This window comes from Sceloporus undulatus, chromosome 3 (assembly GCF_019175285.1).
Source record: "Sceloporus undulatus isolate JIND9_A2432 ecotype Alabama chromosome 3, SceUnd_v1.1, whole genome shotgun sequence".
Classification (NCBI taxonomy): domain Eukaryota; kingdom Metazoa; phylum Chordata; class Lepidosauria; order Squamata; family Phrynosomatidae; genus Sceloporus; species Sceloporus undulatus.
The window spans coordinates 121,802,197-121,820,579 of NC_056524.1; positions in this window are offsets into that span (position 1 = coordinate 121,802,197).

The window sequence follows — 18,383 nt, forward strand, 5'->3', positions numbered from 1 at the left end:
GGGTTGTAGCCCCTGTCCTGAAAAGGTGTATTAATGCATTCTTTTCCTTCAGATGGCCCATATCTGCCTTTTTTCCTATGAAGACCCATGCAGGGTAAATGGGGTGCAGCCACTACTCTGGGCCCTTCTTGCCCAATCTACAGGAAGGATCAAAAGTGGACCTTAAGTGGAAGGCCTCATCATAATGAAGCCATGCTAGGCCTCAGCTTGTATTTGAAAGAACATGTCCAAATATTTGGTTAAAATAATGCCTTGCTATGGGTATTTTACTTACATGATTCCCATATAAGTGAGGAAACTGGCCAACCAGTTGGACCATTTCCTTTAGGCCTTCTTACATCTGGGTTGCCCCACACCCTTCACTTCATTCTTGTCCCTGTCTTTGTTATCACACTCCCTATAAAGCTGTGAAAAAAAAAATCAACAAACTCATCCTTTCGTATCTTCTCCCTAGTGTGTGATGCCACAGTGAAAATAATCTGCTGTACCTTTTCCAAATGGTTTCCTTATGAATTCAGATATGTATCAGCTCAATGGTTTGAGCATTGGACTATGACTCTGGAAGGCAGGGTTCAAATCCCAGCTTGACATTGAACAACTTTGGAGTTTAAGTGTTAAGAATTATGACTTCACCCTCTTCTATTCAACTATTTCTAGAAGATTAAATACTGGCCAAGATTCTGTTAACCAGAATAACTACTCTGGTGCTGGCAGCAGCATCAAGGCAGCTTAAGAAAAGGAGCCATGGGAGCTATTATAATCATAGACATGTTTGGGACTGTGATGAAAACCATCCCTATTAGGGATGCTCTGCCAGCCCAAAATGTGGGTGGTTTTTGCTTCTAACCTCTTGCCATCTCTACACACTACTTAAAAAGTGACTGATGTTGACCTAAATGATCTTTACACCATCATGTCACCAACAAAATTCCAACCATTGCATCTTAATCCAGCTGAAATCTAATCAAGTCTCACTGCAGATCTAGTGAATCAGTTTTAAGACGGCATGAATACTGTAGAGGCATCACTGAAAAGACACTCTAAGGACAACATAGTGAATAATATGCAATATGTGAACATATCTTAATGTTTGTACCCACACCGCCTGAAGCATTCACATGAACCCCTTTTGCACTTGATTGCTGTTGTTGTTGTTATTGCTGTTGCTGTTGTTGTTGTTGTTATTCTCATTATTGTTCTTGTTGTATACCTTCAAATTGTTTCCCATTTATGGTGATCCTAAGGGGTTTTCTTGGCAAGAGAAGAGTGTGTAACTTGCCTAATGACTCTGGTCTCCAGAGTCATAGTGCAATGCTCAAACCACCACATCAATCTGTCTCTTGGTACATTTTACACTTTTACTTTTACTTGTGCAAAATATAAACACTTATCAAAAATTCATTTCTCTTTCTTCTTTTGTTTAGGAAAGCCCCTTCTTCCTCCAAACCAAACCCTTAGGGAGAATTTCCAGATTTAACAGAACTTTTCCTTCTTGTTTACCTTCTCTTTCTGTACCTCTCTTTTATCAAGTGGTCCACACAGTTTAAGTTATCAGAGATATAAGCAAAGAATAATTTTCATATCACAATTTGCCATCCTTTTCAAAAAGACAACCTAGAAAAATGATCTAGAAAGTCTATAATAGCATCACAGATAAAGTGATAATGTCTCAACCTAACAGGTCTTTCACTTTTCCTATTAACTTTTCTCCACTATCTCCATGAAAATAATTTTTATGTAAATCACTTCCTTCTGAAAAATAATTTTGAGGAAAACATGTACAAATGATTTGTGCTAAATGTTCCCTTTCCTTTTGTGTGACATCTGTGCTTCAGTAGAACTAATCATTGAAATTCTGGATGCCGAAAAGGCTTCTATCTGCCAGCCCTTTAGCTGTGTGTGACAACTGTCTTTCTTGCAGACATAATAAAATATGAGGTGCTAGGAGATATTACTGAACAAAGTTCTATCGTCCTTCAACTCCATTCTCAGCACAAACTTCCTGCTAGAGGCTTTCATTTGGAGAAGAGGGTGTTGGCACCTTTCTTCTGTTCTGCCTCAGGTCTCCAGTGCCTTGAGATCAAGTATTATTGTATCTCTTTCTTCCCACTGTAAGTTGCCCAATGGAAATAGGAAGACAGAGAGGGGGTTGAGAGAATCACATAGAGTGAAAGGTGACAGGGTTAACAATGAAAGGAATATCACTGCAAGATAGAAACTTAAAAGTTGTTGTGGAGAAATGAAAGCAATATCAATTTGAGCAAGTGATGTGCTGCTACAGTTTCATAGTGGATTTTTCTTAATTTAGGTTTCTGCTCTCAAACGGGAATGGTTGCTCACTGATACACACGGCTTCAATATCTAACAGTAAAATAGATCAGAGTAACAGACCTAAACTGGGAACTTAATATTGTATAACAAAGCAGCATATATGTAAAGCATTTGGTGTCAAATCCACCAGAAATCTATACATTGGGACAATGTATAGAATCTATCTCAGATTCACTTCCCATGGTAAAATTATTAGTGGGATAATAAATAGGAAACTGCATAACTGAGTAGACAGTCAGCATAGTGTAGTGGTTTGAGTGTTTGATTACAACTATGGAGATCAGGGATGCATGTACACTGTAGAAATAATGCAGTTTGATGTCACTTTCACTGTCATGGCTCCATTCTACAGAATTCTGGGATTTATAGTTTTGCAACTCACCAGCCATAGTTTCCAAAAAATAAATAAATACAAATCCCAGGATTCATTAGGATGGAGCTACAGCACTTAACATGGTGTCAAACTGCATTATTTCTACAGCATGGATGCTACCCAGGATTCAGTTCCCCATTCAATCATGGAAACTCACTGAGTGATTTTGGGCAAGTCACATACTCTCAGCCCCAGAATATTCCATGATCTGTTTGTCTTAGGGTAACCATGAAATTGAAATGACTTGAAGGCACACAATAACAACAAATACCTGGGTTACAATGGCCGGTGTTTTCTATGCCCAACTTTTAAAATAAGAAAACCTGTAGTCTGATAGTGTGTTTTAAAACTGCAGATCATAATAAGTACCAAATTATGAATAACAAAGGAAAACTGTGTGGATTTTGAATACTTTATCGGATGGGAAAGATAATTGCTGAAATTACTCTTTGCTACCTTGAAAAGCAAACCTAGGCTGCTACCACACTGAAGAAATAATGCAGTTTGACACTGCTTTAACTGCCATGGCTCCATCCTATGGAATCCTGGCATAGATTGCTGTGGCACCAGAGCTCTCTGACAGAGAAGCCTAAATATCTCACAAAGCTACAAATTGCAGAATTTGATAACATTGAGCTATGGCAGTTATAGTGATGTCAAACTGCATTAATTAGACCATGTAGATGTAGCCTTAAGGAAGACTTGCATCCCTGTCTAATATAGATTAGTATGGCATAGGTTAGGTTTTGTCAGAAAGCATATATGGAAACAGAAATCCAAGCTACAAAAGATTAAGAGGTGTAGTTCAATTTTATTGAATAAAAGTTTTGTGCACATGGGCCTCCAAGGTTATACTACTTCACTTTCTCATACAATTTACTTCTGTTGCCCACAATGTTCCAACCACAGCAGGGAATATAATTATTTCAGACTGATGGCTCACATTAACCTGATACTTTCATTGAAGGGGATGGTTAAACCTATGGCCAGGTGAAAAGAAGGCCAGCAAGTGTAGGAGAAGGAGTTGACATTGGCAAAGACAGATTTGTTCTGGAATCATGATGGTCAGAAATTCCTTCTTCAGAGCTCAAAAATCTTGATTTAATAAAATCAGCAATGAGTGAATTTAAGCATATACTTCATGCTACCCTTTATACTTTGCTTCTCTTATGTTTATGTCTATTTCTTTGATAAGATGCAACATCACTCTTTTGGAACTTAAATGACCTCATTTGTATTTTTGCATATATGTTTAGAGGTGTTTGTGCTATCCTTAATTATCAATGTACATGTAAACCAGGGATGGGCAACTTTGCTTATTTCTTTTTTGCCTTTAAAAACCAATAATATCAAATAGTTTTTCCTTTATATTTTTTATTTATGCTTTAAAATTATTTTTCACATTGTAAGACTTTTAGTAAAGAAGAAAAGAGTTCATGCAAAAAGGGGGAAAAACTTTTTTCTTGATTTTGTACATTAATATGTCAAAAAGAGAAAAAGAGAGGAATATGTTTAAGGTTTTGGTTTAGCTGTTGTTGTTTTGTTTTGATAGGAAACCAAAGATCTTGTTCTATAAACAACACGCTAAATTAAAAGCAAGCAAACAATCGTGCACTAATTGATCATTTTCTTAGTGAAGTGTCTCAGTACTGAGTCATCATTTCTTGTTGAGAGTGAGGGAACGCACGGTCACTAAACCTAAAATCGGCCCCAGCATGGTGCATTTGTGCATACTGTGCCACCCCATTGTGATAGAGGGTTAGTCTCTGGAACTCCCCTCATGGGACATGTAACCGGGGGGCGGGGGGGGGGTTCCAAAGATGACTGGCTGAGGTAGTGACTGATCCCCTTTGGATTGCCCTCAGGGTCTGTTTTTTTTGCCCAAGGGATAGCTGGGGAGGTGTCATAGGCTGATATCTGAGCTTCAGCTGGGCCCACACCAGGTTGATCCTCCCTTGTTTATCAATTTGCTTACTCCCAGGTCTCAAACAGTTAAATACTTTTTTAAGGTGCGTTACAGACCGCTGGATTGCGGCGGTCTGCTGCCGCCGCTTGCACCATCCGGGAGCCGCAGCCTTTAAACGGCACGGCCCCCGGACGCTGCTGAGAAGGAGCGCGGAAATCATGCTCCTTCTGAGGCCCCGGAAGAGGCACCGCAAAGCGCAAGGGGCGCATTTGCGGCATCATTTCCGGGGCGACATGTGTGGACGCAACGCATCCAGCACGTAAAGATGACGGCGCCCGTGTGTATAGGGCACCGCCATCTTTACGCCCTCGTTACGTGCTAGGGGTGAGGCTGGTGTGGACGCTAGGTCCTCGGCCAACCCCTAGCACATGACGGGGGTGTATTAAAGGCCCGTCTATAACGCACCCAAGTCAATAAAGTGGTCCTTGTTTAATCCACATATATGTGTCTGCTCTAATTCAGTCAAGGGTACTGAATAAAGAAGTTAAAAGGAAGGCAAGGGATGGAAAAGGAAAGCTCTGGAGTCTTCATCACGATCAGCAACAAAAATTATGTGAATGCTGTGAAATTTTGCAGGCACATATGGAATTAAAATTTCAAGATGGGACTGTCAGGATTGTAATGTCTTTGCCAGTTATAAAATGCAAGCTCCTATAACTAGAACATAAAGGTAAACTACCGAGGCAAGGGAGGGGGGAGGCAACTACAGATGTGTAATAGTACACATATTCATTCTCCTTATTGGCTTTCACACAGTTGGTTGCTGCAGATCTCTAAAACTATGCATTGTGCAATGGTATGTAATACCACCTGCTTTCAGAGTAGCAGTTTTAGCAATGTGAAAGCAGATTTTTATATGGAAGAAATGGTTCTCTTTGTTCCTCATTTCAGTACTTTTCCAATCTAAAAGTCCAGATGGTACATTTACCCACTGCAAATCCATTTATTTCCATCTCCTTCCTTTCTTTTAGAGATAAAGGTAGAGTTAGTAAATGTAAGAACTACAATGAAGGGAAGGCATCTTATGCAACCAAATGTTATCAGAAAGAAGAAGAAAGAATGTATCTCTTTTTCAGGAATCAGAAATAACTTTTCAAATACATGCAGACTTGTAGATTGCAAGCCTGAAAGCTGGTCCTTGTCTGTGCTTTATCCCTGTGTATTACACCTTTCCAATTATAGACACATATCTATATTGTCAGCTAATTCATGGTGTCTTTCTGAGGTGAATATTTTTCTACAGCCTCTAGAGAATGGGGAGAATGTAGTTAAAAGAAGATGATTGACCCTGTGAAATCACCACTGACCTTCATAGCTGAGTAGGTGGGTTTTTTATGGTTTAGTGAAAGCCATGTTGAATGTTGCCCATTCCATCAGACATTAACCAAGCTTTCTAACATTTTATAATCTCCTATTTTTTATATTTAAGGGACAGACCTATTTAATACCAACTTCTTTTCCATGTTTCTGTCACAGCCCCTATTATTTCTCCTTCTTAAACAGGGTCAGGTCATATGTTACATTACATACTTAGTATACTACCAGCCTTTAAACACAAACACACACACACACACACAGAGAGAGAGAGAGACTGTCAATGACATTGCGGGCAGATTTAATTTCCCACTTCTCTGAAATCTGCTCACACGGTGGGTATAAGAGGTTCATGTTGCGAAAAAATAGGTGACCCATATGTCCTTCATATGTTTGTTTGTAAAAAGAAAAAGAAGATTAACTTTATGGTATTCATTTAAATTAGCACCAAGTTTAACCCTTAGTGTCCCTGCATTCACCTTCTATGAAAACATTTTGATTTTCCTTTTGATACTCAAAGTATATTCAGGTAATCGGGTTTCTTCTCTTGAGGTTTAAGCCTTCTTCTCTGAAACTCTAGAAGTTACAGTTTTGAGTGCAAAGTAGATTTATTGAAACTCTCATGTTCATGTTCATAAATGTTGTTTTCTACCTTTGTCCCTGTCATCCACTTATATAAGTTCACGGCATAGACCAGGAGAGGAACAGAGGTTCATTCATGTATGAATAAATATGATTAGAATGTTGTGACATTAGACAGTGTAGTGAATATTATATTTAAAGGTAATTGTTACATTAATATATATATATATGGATTCATAGATGTCCCTAGGCATTGTAAGCATCATGATATCACCAAAATGCATTTTGATACCTCTCTATTTTTATATTGCACATCTGGGAGCCAGCATGTGCTTTTGAGGTTGTGATGACCTTTAAACACACAAAAAAAGTAGTACATGAATAAGGCACACAGACCCGAAGACATGCAGATGGCTCAAGTGAGAAAAGCACAAAGGATGGAAGGGGTTTGCTAACAAATGCAATACTCCAGTGGTCATGTGGCCAGCATGACTTCACTGAATGCTGTTACCTTCCCAGTGAGAAGTGGTACCTAGCTATCTACTTGCATTTGCATGCTTTGGAACTGCTAGGTTGGCAGAATCTGAGACTAGCGACAGGAGCTCACCCCATCATGCAGCACTTGGGTCTGTCTCAACCTGCCAGCCTTCTGATCTTCCATTCATCAGAACTGGCGTCTTAACTATTAACTCACTGTGCATCCGCAATGTGTATCCTTCATGAAAAAGCAAATTGGAAAGAAAGTGTCCAAAATCCAATATGTATATACTGATGTAATAATTCCAGAGTGTAAAGGGTAGCTGAGTAGCAAAGGGGTTAGTGTAATTGTTTCTCAGCAGAATGAAAACCCTGAGAGATGGAGTGTGCAGTCTGCAGCAAACTGTGCAATGTTTACTTAAGGATGTTGCCATGGATTCTATGTTCTGGGGTGAAGCACTGATTACTGCAAATCACATCCTGAATAGAATGTGGACACCATCCATAGAGAATATCCCTTATTGCATGTTGTTTGGTAGAAAGCCAACACTGAAATATATGAAGGTATTTAGCTTCTTAACACGGGTCAATACTCCTAATGGTCAGAGGAGAAAGGGGGATGCATCTGCCTGAAAAATGAGATTTTTAGGATATGCAGGTAATGGAAACACATTTCTTGATGCAAGTACAAATAGAGTGGTAATTTCACAGATTTTTGCAGATTTTCATGAAACAGCATGGGAAAGAATCCATGGGAACACCGAAGTAGTCCTACAAGGACTGTGTGATGGTAGTGCTTCATCTGGTGGCATAGCAGGTAAAGATGGAAGTTGAAAGTCCTATGAAGGAAGGGTCAGTTTCACCCTGTAGTCTACAGAAAGAAAAGCCTAGTGATGGTGAGCTAATGAAGTCTGGAAATCAAGTAATACCTAGACATTCAGAAAGGGCAAATAAAGGCATTCTACCCAAGAGTTGTCCAGAACTTAATCTTCAGTGTGCAAAAGGAAAACAAATATTCTGAGGATGTAATCTCTCTATCAGAGTCTGAGAGAGATAAGTGGGTTGGACCCATGAGGTAGGAAATAAAAGCTATTAAACAGAGGGTTGAAGAATTTCTTAATGGTACTCCCAAGAGTGTGAAGGCAGTTGGTTGCAAGTGAGTGTTACAGACCACAAACACTGAAAATGTTTCAGCAGCAAGGCTGGTGAAGTTCACATCAAATTAATTTTGGAGGGGATCGTCAGCCTTTGGCAATGTAAAATTAAAAACTAGTGAACTGCACAGTCATAATGTGTGTTTGGTGTGTGTGACAAGGCCAGACATGTAGATAATTACCCTTGAGGTGGCTGGACACCAAGATATGTATTGTATACTGCACCTGTGACATGTATGACTCAGCACTATCAGGTACTGTATTATAACATGGACTGGAGAGTTGCATCAGCCTACAGAATATATAGCTGTGTATAATGTGGGTTATCATAGATTTTGTTATCATCGTGTAGAATGAGTTGTTGGAGTTTCTGTAAGCTACTGTGAATATTGAGAGGAACTCTGTCTGTTTGTTCATTTCCTTCTACTGTATATAGCATCTCCTTATCACCTCTAAATAAGTAACTTCACTGGGAGCAGTCTGTTTAGGCTTCCTGAGTTTATCCTGGTATCTCTAGCTTTGGCTGAAATACTGGAATCATGTTCACGTCTGTTCACAATGTGACAGCCACTGCACAGTTGTCCCCTTAAGTAGGCCAGGTATGTATATATGCAGATTGGATAGGTAGATTGTCTGATATTTATATTTGCTGTCTGATGCCAGGTCAAACCTATATAACTCTAATTAACAACCTTGTGTTGTTGGTGTTGGATTCTCCAATGTGTCTATATGTCTATTTTCCTGCTCACTTGTTTGCCCTTCAAGCTAGGCTCAACATTGCAATTTTAGAGAATCATGGAGACCAGTTTGCAAGTAGAACTGAAATAGCGATGGTCCAAAATTTCTTGGTTAGCTTTTCTTAAGCGGGGGGGGGGGAGAGTCATGGAGTGAGAAAAATGCACTGAAGATTGTAGAATAACAGAAGTTTCATAAAATTATCAAGGTGGGGTGCTATCCTGATCTTGAGGGTGAAACAGGTGGGCAGGAAGGAGCAGCCAGAAGCTGCTCCTGCACTAATCAACTTGGGACCACAGTAACCACATGCCATGGCCCCAAGTATGTGCACTGTCATGGTCCCAAATGGGCTGAGGAAAGAAGCAGAAATATCCACTCCTGTTTGGGCCACCTAAGGCGCCCTGGTGCAGCCCCGGTGCAGCTTCAGTGTTGTTTAGGTGCATTTGTTGTCTACTCCCCATACCCCCAAACTGCATGGAAGGTGCCTGTTTTTTGCCCGTCTGTTTCAGACCTTAGTTAAATATTTAGGATGAGTGAAGGTTACCCTCTCAAGTCCTCCAGTATTTATTTATTTATTTATTTGGAAAATATATACCCCACCTTTCTACCTCCAATGATGCTTCATACAGCTTGCAATAGTAAAATTAAAATATAAAAAAGATCCAATGAAAATATATTTTTTTAAAAAACACCTGTCATTATAGCAGACTGTGTTCTTGTATTGTTGTCTGACTTATATTATCCTGTATTATAATCTTACATAAGGTTTGCAATTGGGTTTGCCTAATTAAACTAAAATTACCAGAAAGAGGATCTCCTGTGCCAAATACTATTTACATCTACTTTCAAGACTATATGCTAAGTATCCATACATGCATAGTTAATACAGTCCAATTCACATTTAACAAACAGCTTGGTGTAGTGACTTGTCTAATAACTATGCTCCAGAAGTACTTTGACAAAGAGATGAGGGAGTAAACTCTCCACGAACACAGAGAGGGGATTCCATCTTTGAACAAAAAAAAAAGGGAGGAAGAACACAACTTGTCCTCCATTTTTTCCCATGGAAAGAAGAAGTGATAACAAAAAGGAAGTGGTGTCAGCTCATAAATCATTTGAAAAAGGAATTTAGAACCCATCTGGAAACATCCCATTTTGTCTTGGTTATACACACACACATACACACATTGCAACTACAGAAAAGTCAACAAAAAGAAAGCCAGCACCCAACTAATTCAACAGCAACCCTGCTTAAATGTTAAATGCTTGTCTGAATAAAAATACTTTTGCTTGTTGGAAGAAACGCCATAGAAAGGAAAGGATTTCCAGTGGCTGTGGCTTCTCTTCTTTCCTAGCAAACATGCCCTTAATGGTTGCAGCAGCAAAAGAAGGCTTGTCCTTCACGATCTTAAAATGCTTCATGTGGGTGAAGATAATCTTTCAAACATCTGGGCCCCAAGTTATATCAGACATTGTAGGTCATAATAACCATCACTTTAAATTGTACCCAGAAACAGTTTGGTAGAAAATGACATTTTTTGAATAAGTTATTGAGCTGATGAACAAAATGTGATACTTTCAAGTAATCAGTATCATCTAGAGACTCTGGAGAATATATAGCACAAAATCTATGCAGGTCCAAGGCCTACCATTTGGAGCAAGGGATAAATTAGGTTGACCTATGGAACAGTTTATGAGCACTAAGAAGATAAAACTTTTCTGAGGAAAAGACAACTTGAGTAGACAACTTGGTATTGATTGATTGATTGATTGATTGGCTATTGAGTTGAGGGGGAGAAAAGGAATAGGGCAAAAATATGGAAAGACTGACTTAAAGCAAGCATGGCTGGAACTCCTATAAACTTCCATGAACTAGGCAGTGTGATTCCATAGTAAGGTTGCCCCTCTGTATCCATGACTTCTTCACCCGTAAATACAACCAACTGCAGTTGAAAAATATTCTCTCACACACACACGCACACACTTCAAAAAAGCAAACTTTGATTTTGCCATTTGATATAAGGGGCATCATTTTACTATGCAATGGTATATAGTGGGACTTGTGTATACACAAATGTCGATATCCACAAGGGGGCTTGGAACCAAACCCTAGTGGATAGTGAGGTCATACTGTAAAAGTCTCATATGAAAGAATGGAATCTTTAAATACCTGAAATTCTATTCAGTCACTACTCCAGTTCTATGTGGATTTCCTGGCCCAGGAAGTAAAACATGTTTGCCCTCCCCACCAGAATGAGGAGAGGCACTGTGGTGTAACACTATGGTGTCACAAACCTGGCTTCTTTCAAGGTTATGGTACAGCAAATACTATAGCTGTACCCCACACTATTATAGTCCCCTTTAGACCTTCACACCATGGAGTGAAACAGACAGGCATGAAGAGGGTCAGGTCCATGGTGACTGGATGGTCCACTCCTGAAGTGAGCCACTGCTGTGGTCCTGCATGGGCCTCTGGCAGGAGCAGATTTAATCTGCTCCTGGAAAGTCTGGCTCCTGCCACCTCAGCTTGGCTTCAGAACAGCTTCTGGCTACTTTGGGGGCATGTGTCATCTGAATGCCATGCCCCTAAGGCAGCCAGAAGCTGTTTTTTATTTGTTTTTTTGCCCATCTGTTTCAGCCCTCAGTCCACCTTCCCACCCTTTAATATAGGAGAACTTCACATCCTTTCTCTAGGTACAATCTAGGTGGGGGTACAAGGAATGTTTATCTCACTCTTCATAGGGTTATATCTTTTTTATCATTTTGTTCCTATAATTTTACTGTTTTGAGGATCCTAAGTAATTTTATTTCAACCAAGAAACTCACAAATAGACCTTCTATAATTGCATTATTCCCCTTCCCTTTTAGCTACCCCACTTATTAAATTTCATTTTTAATTGCCTCATGTCCACATATGCGAGTTTACCTCACTTCATTTTTTACTTGTTAGGAAAAAATTGCTCAAATAATACTTGTAGACATTGTTCCTGTATAGGTTTTAACCTGCTTTCTGTTCCCCATGGTGTACTTCCATTTGGATTTATGCTTGCCAGTAATTTATTTCCAATTTTAGCCACAGCTTATCAGACATAATTGCTATTTCCTTATACTTTACTTTTTTCTGACGTAAGCTCTACTGTCTACTTAACCGAGACATTACACTGAACTACTATGGACCTTTGGTAGCTCTTCTCTTCATGTTCCTTCAGAAGTCAAGCACCACCAATAATTTATTTCCAATTTTAGCTGCTACTTATTACTGTCAATGTGTCCTCAAGGCCTTTGCATTTTCCTGACTGCTCATTCTTCTGCCCACTCCTCCATTATTTTTCTCAGTGGGCAAAAAAATTCACTTGATTTTGTATGACTCTATTGAGATTACAGGAAGCTATTACTGAAGAACCACCTAAAATACCATTACAGACACAAGTTTGATAATTCATGTCAATTTCCTCTCATACTTATAATCAGAATGATGTATGAATACTGATAAAAGTATATTAAATCTATGACATCTTGATAACTAATATTAAATTGCATAGTCACAAATGTCAGTGGAAGAACTAATTCATTGGCAAAAAAAATGTGCATTTCACATTTATATCTGAACGGAAGAACTCTTGCTCCTGATAATCATTTTGAATGTTTCATAGTGTTGAATGGTGTGTCATGGGGACCTCATGTGTATCTTCAGCTTTCAATGGGCTTAACAGCCAGACAATACTATTTGAGCTGAGACATAGAGATGTGACAATAATAATAATAATAAAAATAAATGGGAGGTACTAATCAGGATTCCAAGAATCAGCCACAACTTACCTATTTAGAAGAAGTCCCACAATGGAATCTACTAACAGGTAAGCATATGCACAATTACCAAAGTAACAGTGTGTTACTTTTTGAAAACCTTCATTTTGAAATCGTATCATACATGTTACCTGTTAGCTTCTATCTTCTCTGGAAAGATCAGAAGAAAAGATCTAAGTAGAAGAGTGCATGTCTGCACAGCCAATTATCTCTAAAAACTATTCTGGTGCCCAGGGGGTCAAGTGCAGAAGCTAAACTTCCCTGCATTCTATTTAATTCCGGGTTCTTGTTAACTGCCATCAAATTGACTTTGACTTATGGTGACCCTGTGAATGAGAGACTTCCCAACCTAGCAGCAGCAGCCTTGCACAAGTCTTGCAGACTCACAGCTGGGGTTTCCTTGACTGAGCTTATCTATTTGCAGTATGCCTTATAACTTCCCAAACATAATTGTCTTCCCATATGTCCAAATTATGACAGTCTCCATTTAGTCATCTTGGCTTCTAGGAAGAGTTCTAGCACCCATTTAATTTTCTTTTAAGCAGTTCTCAGTATCTGTAAAGCTCGACTCCAGCACCACATTTCAAACGTGTTACTTTTCTTCCTATCATTTTTCTTCACTGTTCAGCTTTCCCAGCCATACATAGACATTGGAACTATGATAGTATGGATCATCCTAAATTCAATTATATATTTTTTACATTTCAGGACCTTGTCAGATTCGGTCATAGCTGCCCTTGTAAATCCTATTCCTCCTCTTGTTCCTTGACTTCAGTATCCTTTCAGTACCAATGTATGAAAATTTTTGATCTATTTTAATGTCTTCATGTTTTTTGGCAATTCATAATGGAAGAATAGGTATAATTTCACAAATCTACAAATATTCCTGCTTTCAACTGTCTCCTCATTCCTTCCTCCTGAATTCTGAAGCAACCGATACTCTTTACTTACTCATGCCTCAGTTGTCTCTTTCTTATTTCTCTTTTCTGGGAGAAACTGTCAATAATTTGCTTTATAACTTGCCTTTAATATTATAAATAAAATATCTTTATTTTCTTTATAACACCACTCCCTCCTTGTTACTGCTTCCTTAGCTCTCTAGATATTTTGGCCAATAATTTACTTCATCTTTGCCAGCATGCCAAATGGTATACTCTAGTTTCACTACAGATCACATGACAAATATTAGAGGATAATGGGAATTGTGGTTGGATGACCATTTCCCCCCCACTCTTCCTGAGCAGTTTATGAGATCACTATGAAACCCAGAGTCAAGATGTTAAAGCTATTCATGGTATGGTCCTGGCTTTGATACCATTGATCATGGTATCCATCTGGACCGCCTCTCTTGGATGGGACTTGGAGGTAGTGCTGGGGGACTTCTGCTTGACCCCCTGGCCATTGGCCTGTGGGATCCCTCAGGGCTCTGTGTTGTCTTTTATGCTATTCAACACATATGAAACCTCTGGGAGAGGTTGTCCGGAGTTTTGGGGTGTGGTGTCATCAATATGCAGATGACACTCAACTCTACTACTCCTTTCCACCACAATCCAAAGAGGCTGTCTTGGTCCTAAACCAGTGTTTGTCATCAGTAGTGGACTGGATGAGGACAAACAAGTTGAAACTTAATCCAGATAAGACAAAGGTGCTCCTGATCAGTCAGAAGGTAGATCAGGAAATATGGATCCAGCCTATGTTAGATGGGGTTACAATCCCCCTGAAGACACAGATTCACAGTTTGGGGGTACTCTTGGATTCAGCTTTGAACTTGAAGGCTGAAGTCTTGCAGTGACCAGGAGTGCTTTTGCACATTTTAAGCTTGTGCACCAGCTGCACCCATTCCTTGAGACATCGGATCTGGCCTTGGTGGTACATTCTTTGATTACATCCCATTTGGACTACTGTAACAGTCTTTACACAGGGCTGCCTTTGAAGAATGTTCAGAAACTTCAGCTGGTCCAAAGAGCTGCAGCCAAGCTGTTAACTGGAGCAGGTTACAGAGATTACACAACACCTCTGTTGAAACAGCTCTATTGGCTGCCAGTTTGTTTCTGGTCACAATTCCATGTACTGGTTATGACCTATAAGGCCCTATATGGCTCAGGTCCACGATATTTGGCATACCGTATCTCCTGATACAAACTGGCCCAGGCCCTGAGATCCTCTAAAGAGGCCCTTCTCTCCATCCCACACCATCACAAGCACAGTTGGTGGGGATGCCAAAGAGGGCATCCTCTGTGGCTGCTCCGAGACTCTGGAACTCCCTGCCCAGGGAAATCAGAATGGCTCCCTGCTTGCTGACCTTCCACCAGCTGTTGTATTCTGATTTGACCCATTTATTCCATGATATATATTGTAGGCATGAATTTTAAATTTTTCTCAATGGATTATGATTTTAATAAAATATTTTTTTCAAAATCTATATTAAATCTCTCCTTCTGAATCTGAAGGAGTTAGCATTCCTGTGACATGACAGGGGTACACATTAGATATGCATAATAGTTTGTGTGTTCTATGCAAATGTTGTTCACAAGTCATAATCAGTGACATGCACTCAGAAAGCACTACATTCCTCTTTTTAAAACACAAATTACACTTTAGGACAAAAAGCTGTTTACTTATAAAACTAAGCTTATGATATGGAATAGGCATCTCCTATTAAGCACTCAGACATAAATTAATTGTGCATGACCAAGGTCTTGTAGACCTAAAGTGCTTTTGCATAGACCTAAAGTGCCTCTCTCTCTCTCTCTCTTTCTTTCTTTTTGCAGCAGATGAAGACTCTAAGTTCAAGTATAAGAGACACTTTTATACAGACATACAAATCATTTGAATAAAATGTTAATTTTATCAAATGGATCAAAAGCTATATTTATGGATGTGGTTTTCCACTACAGCCTCTGTACATTTAATAACTTACAGTAGAAGCCTTCTTTTCTCAAAGATCAGAGAATGAAAGGGGAAATTATCAAATATAGTCTTCAATTTATACTTCACCCCCTCACCAATAACTTTGAATATGTCCCAAACCAGTTATATAAGATCATTCTTTACTCTATTCAAAATAGCTCATATGCTTCCTAATACTGGTAAACTAATGAGACTACTTAAACTCAACTGTGTTGACAGTCTATTGTCTACTTTTAAGCAAATCATCTATTCCCCTGAATTGCATCAAAAGACAATTTTGGCTAATTATTCACTGAATATTGAAAAGCTTCCTCTGCCCCCATGGGCACTTGCATTAAACTGTAAATGGTAGTGGTTCTGAATACAAAATGACTTGGCACGTTGTGTACATTTGTGGGAGTTTGTCATTAAAGTTATATGAAAATCTTAAACTACACTGTCTCCTGGGTTATTTCCCTGTCTCATCATCATATTGTTTTATTTTACAAGATGATAAAACATGAGCTACAGTTTTCATATGTGCATTTTATTTTATAACCCATATGTTGAAGTGCTCTCCACTGCAACACAATTTCTTAAATCCCTTTCCATAAATAATGTGACTCAGCAGAGACAGAGCTATATTTATACTGACAATCAAGCCTTTAAACAAAAACCTGTTCCTCTTTTAAACAGTGTAGCCTGGCCTAGCATCATATTCATAAAGCTCTTCATTTGTAGGGTAGTTATTTGTTATTTCCTTTATCTGTCTCTATTCTTGTGCCTTTAACACTAATTGAGCCTGGCTTTCAATTGTTTGTATTTCAGTTCAAAGAAATCCTGTTACACTAAAAGATGGGGGGAGTGTTGGGGTGCCAGTGTCTCCTTGAATTTTGGGAAGATTATAGCTCAAATGGAGACCTAGGGGAGGCAAATAACTTTGGGTGTCTTTTCACGTAAGTATACCACCATGCAAAGAGTGCTCCAGTTTCAGTAAATAGGAGAGTTTTCTTTAGAAATGTGCAAAGTGTGCACGGAAACATGCAAAACCAATGCAACCTTAGAAACCATACAAGGGTATGAGAAAGAAAGGTGTGGGAGGCTAGATAGAGAAGAACTGGGGATTAAGGAGGGAAAAAATTGCCAGTCCTGAAGATAGGTCTGCTGAAAATGGAGGCTGGTTTAGACAGCACCAGAAGGTTACACAGAGAGAGTGGGTGGGACCCTATACGTACACACATGCCTAGACCTCGGGTTGATGTTTGTATCCTCAAGGGGGTTTAATATTACCACATGGTGTAACAAAGGCTTTGATGGTTTTCCCATGGAATTGACAAAATGGATCTGGAATGACTGATGGCTTTAACTCAGAGTGATAAAATGTTGATTGGATTTGAGACTGTCTCTGGAGTGTCAGATAGGAAGGGTGGATAGGAGCACAACATGAGGTGAGGCGAAAGGTATGGTCCTGACCTGGAAGCAAAGAAGCCTGAACAAAAGGAGTGGACAGAGGCCACTCCATTCATGGTCGGGTGGAGACCGCAGTGACCACACAGCCCATTCTCAAAGCGGGCCACCGTCGTGGTGCTAAACAAGCAGGAGTGGATTTTTGCTGCTACTTTTTGTGCCAGTTTTACCTGGCTCGGTGTACCCTTTGTGCAGCTTCTGGCCACTAGGGGTGTATGTTGTCAGAACACTACTCCCCCAAAGCAGCCTGAATCCACTTTATTTGGCCCATCTGTTTGAGCAATAGACCCAACCAACTTTAAGGAGGTCATTTCACAGCTGCATTCATGCAGCCTCTCACTTTGCCTGCAGGGGAGGGGCTGTGTTTGTGTCAGATGCCTTAGGGCTTGGATATCTGTCCTCCCTTCTCATCCTCTAGGACATTCAGGTGGCTGCCAGACTGAGCTGGAGGAGGGCACAGCTGGGGTAAGTTAGCGTCATCTTCAGAAACCAAACTCTTGGGGGGTGGCAGCTCAGGGAGGTATGCTTCATCTTCAGAAGCCAAACTTTCAAGGGAAGGCATTACAAAGTCCCAGGGATGAACATTTATATGTATATTAGCTTGTCCATCATGTAAAAGAGAAACCTCAGCTAGTCAAATCAGTGTATAGTTCAACATCATATTGTGCAAATTCATTATTGAATGTATGGAATATAGTTTGCTTTATTATTTTTTTTCTTTTTGAAGCACTTTTCCTGATTTTCTAAAAATTAGAAATCTCTATCTCTATCTCTCTGTGTATCTAGTTCTATCTCACAAACTAGAATAATTTTAAAATAGCCTCTACAAAGCCCAAGCCAAACTTTTTTTTAAAGAAGTGTTTCATTCACCTGTAATTGGATAGCTTGTGCAACATGTTTTAGCCTTGAGCAAAATTTCAAGATCAAGTTATAAACCTGCAAACCTAGAGATTTGTAAAGAAAATTGCAATTCAGCTTTAGTTCTTTATAGGTGTGACTGTATAGCCATAATTGAGAATTTTGTTCCTTCACAATGTAATAACTATTTGTCCTCAAGGGAAATGGTTATTTAAATAAATAAATAAAAAGGGGAACCCTTCTCCAGACAATTAATGTCACTGGGTTTTAGTATCATATTTTTACCCATTTTCTGTTGTTGTTGTTGTTTAAAAAATATACCCCCCTACTGAATCCTTTCCAACATTTATGATTTTCCAGAGATAGTGAGGCTGAAGCAGTACCATGTAGACTTTTAAAGACTCGGGTTTTCAGCTTGATAGTAGCATAG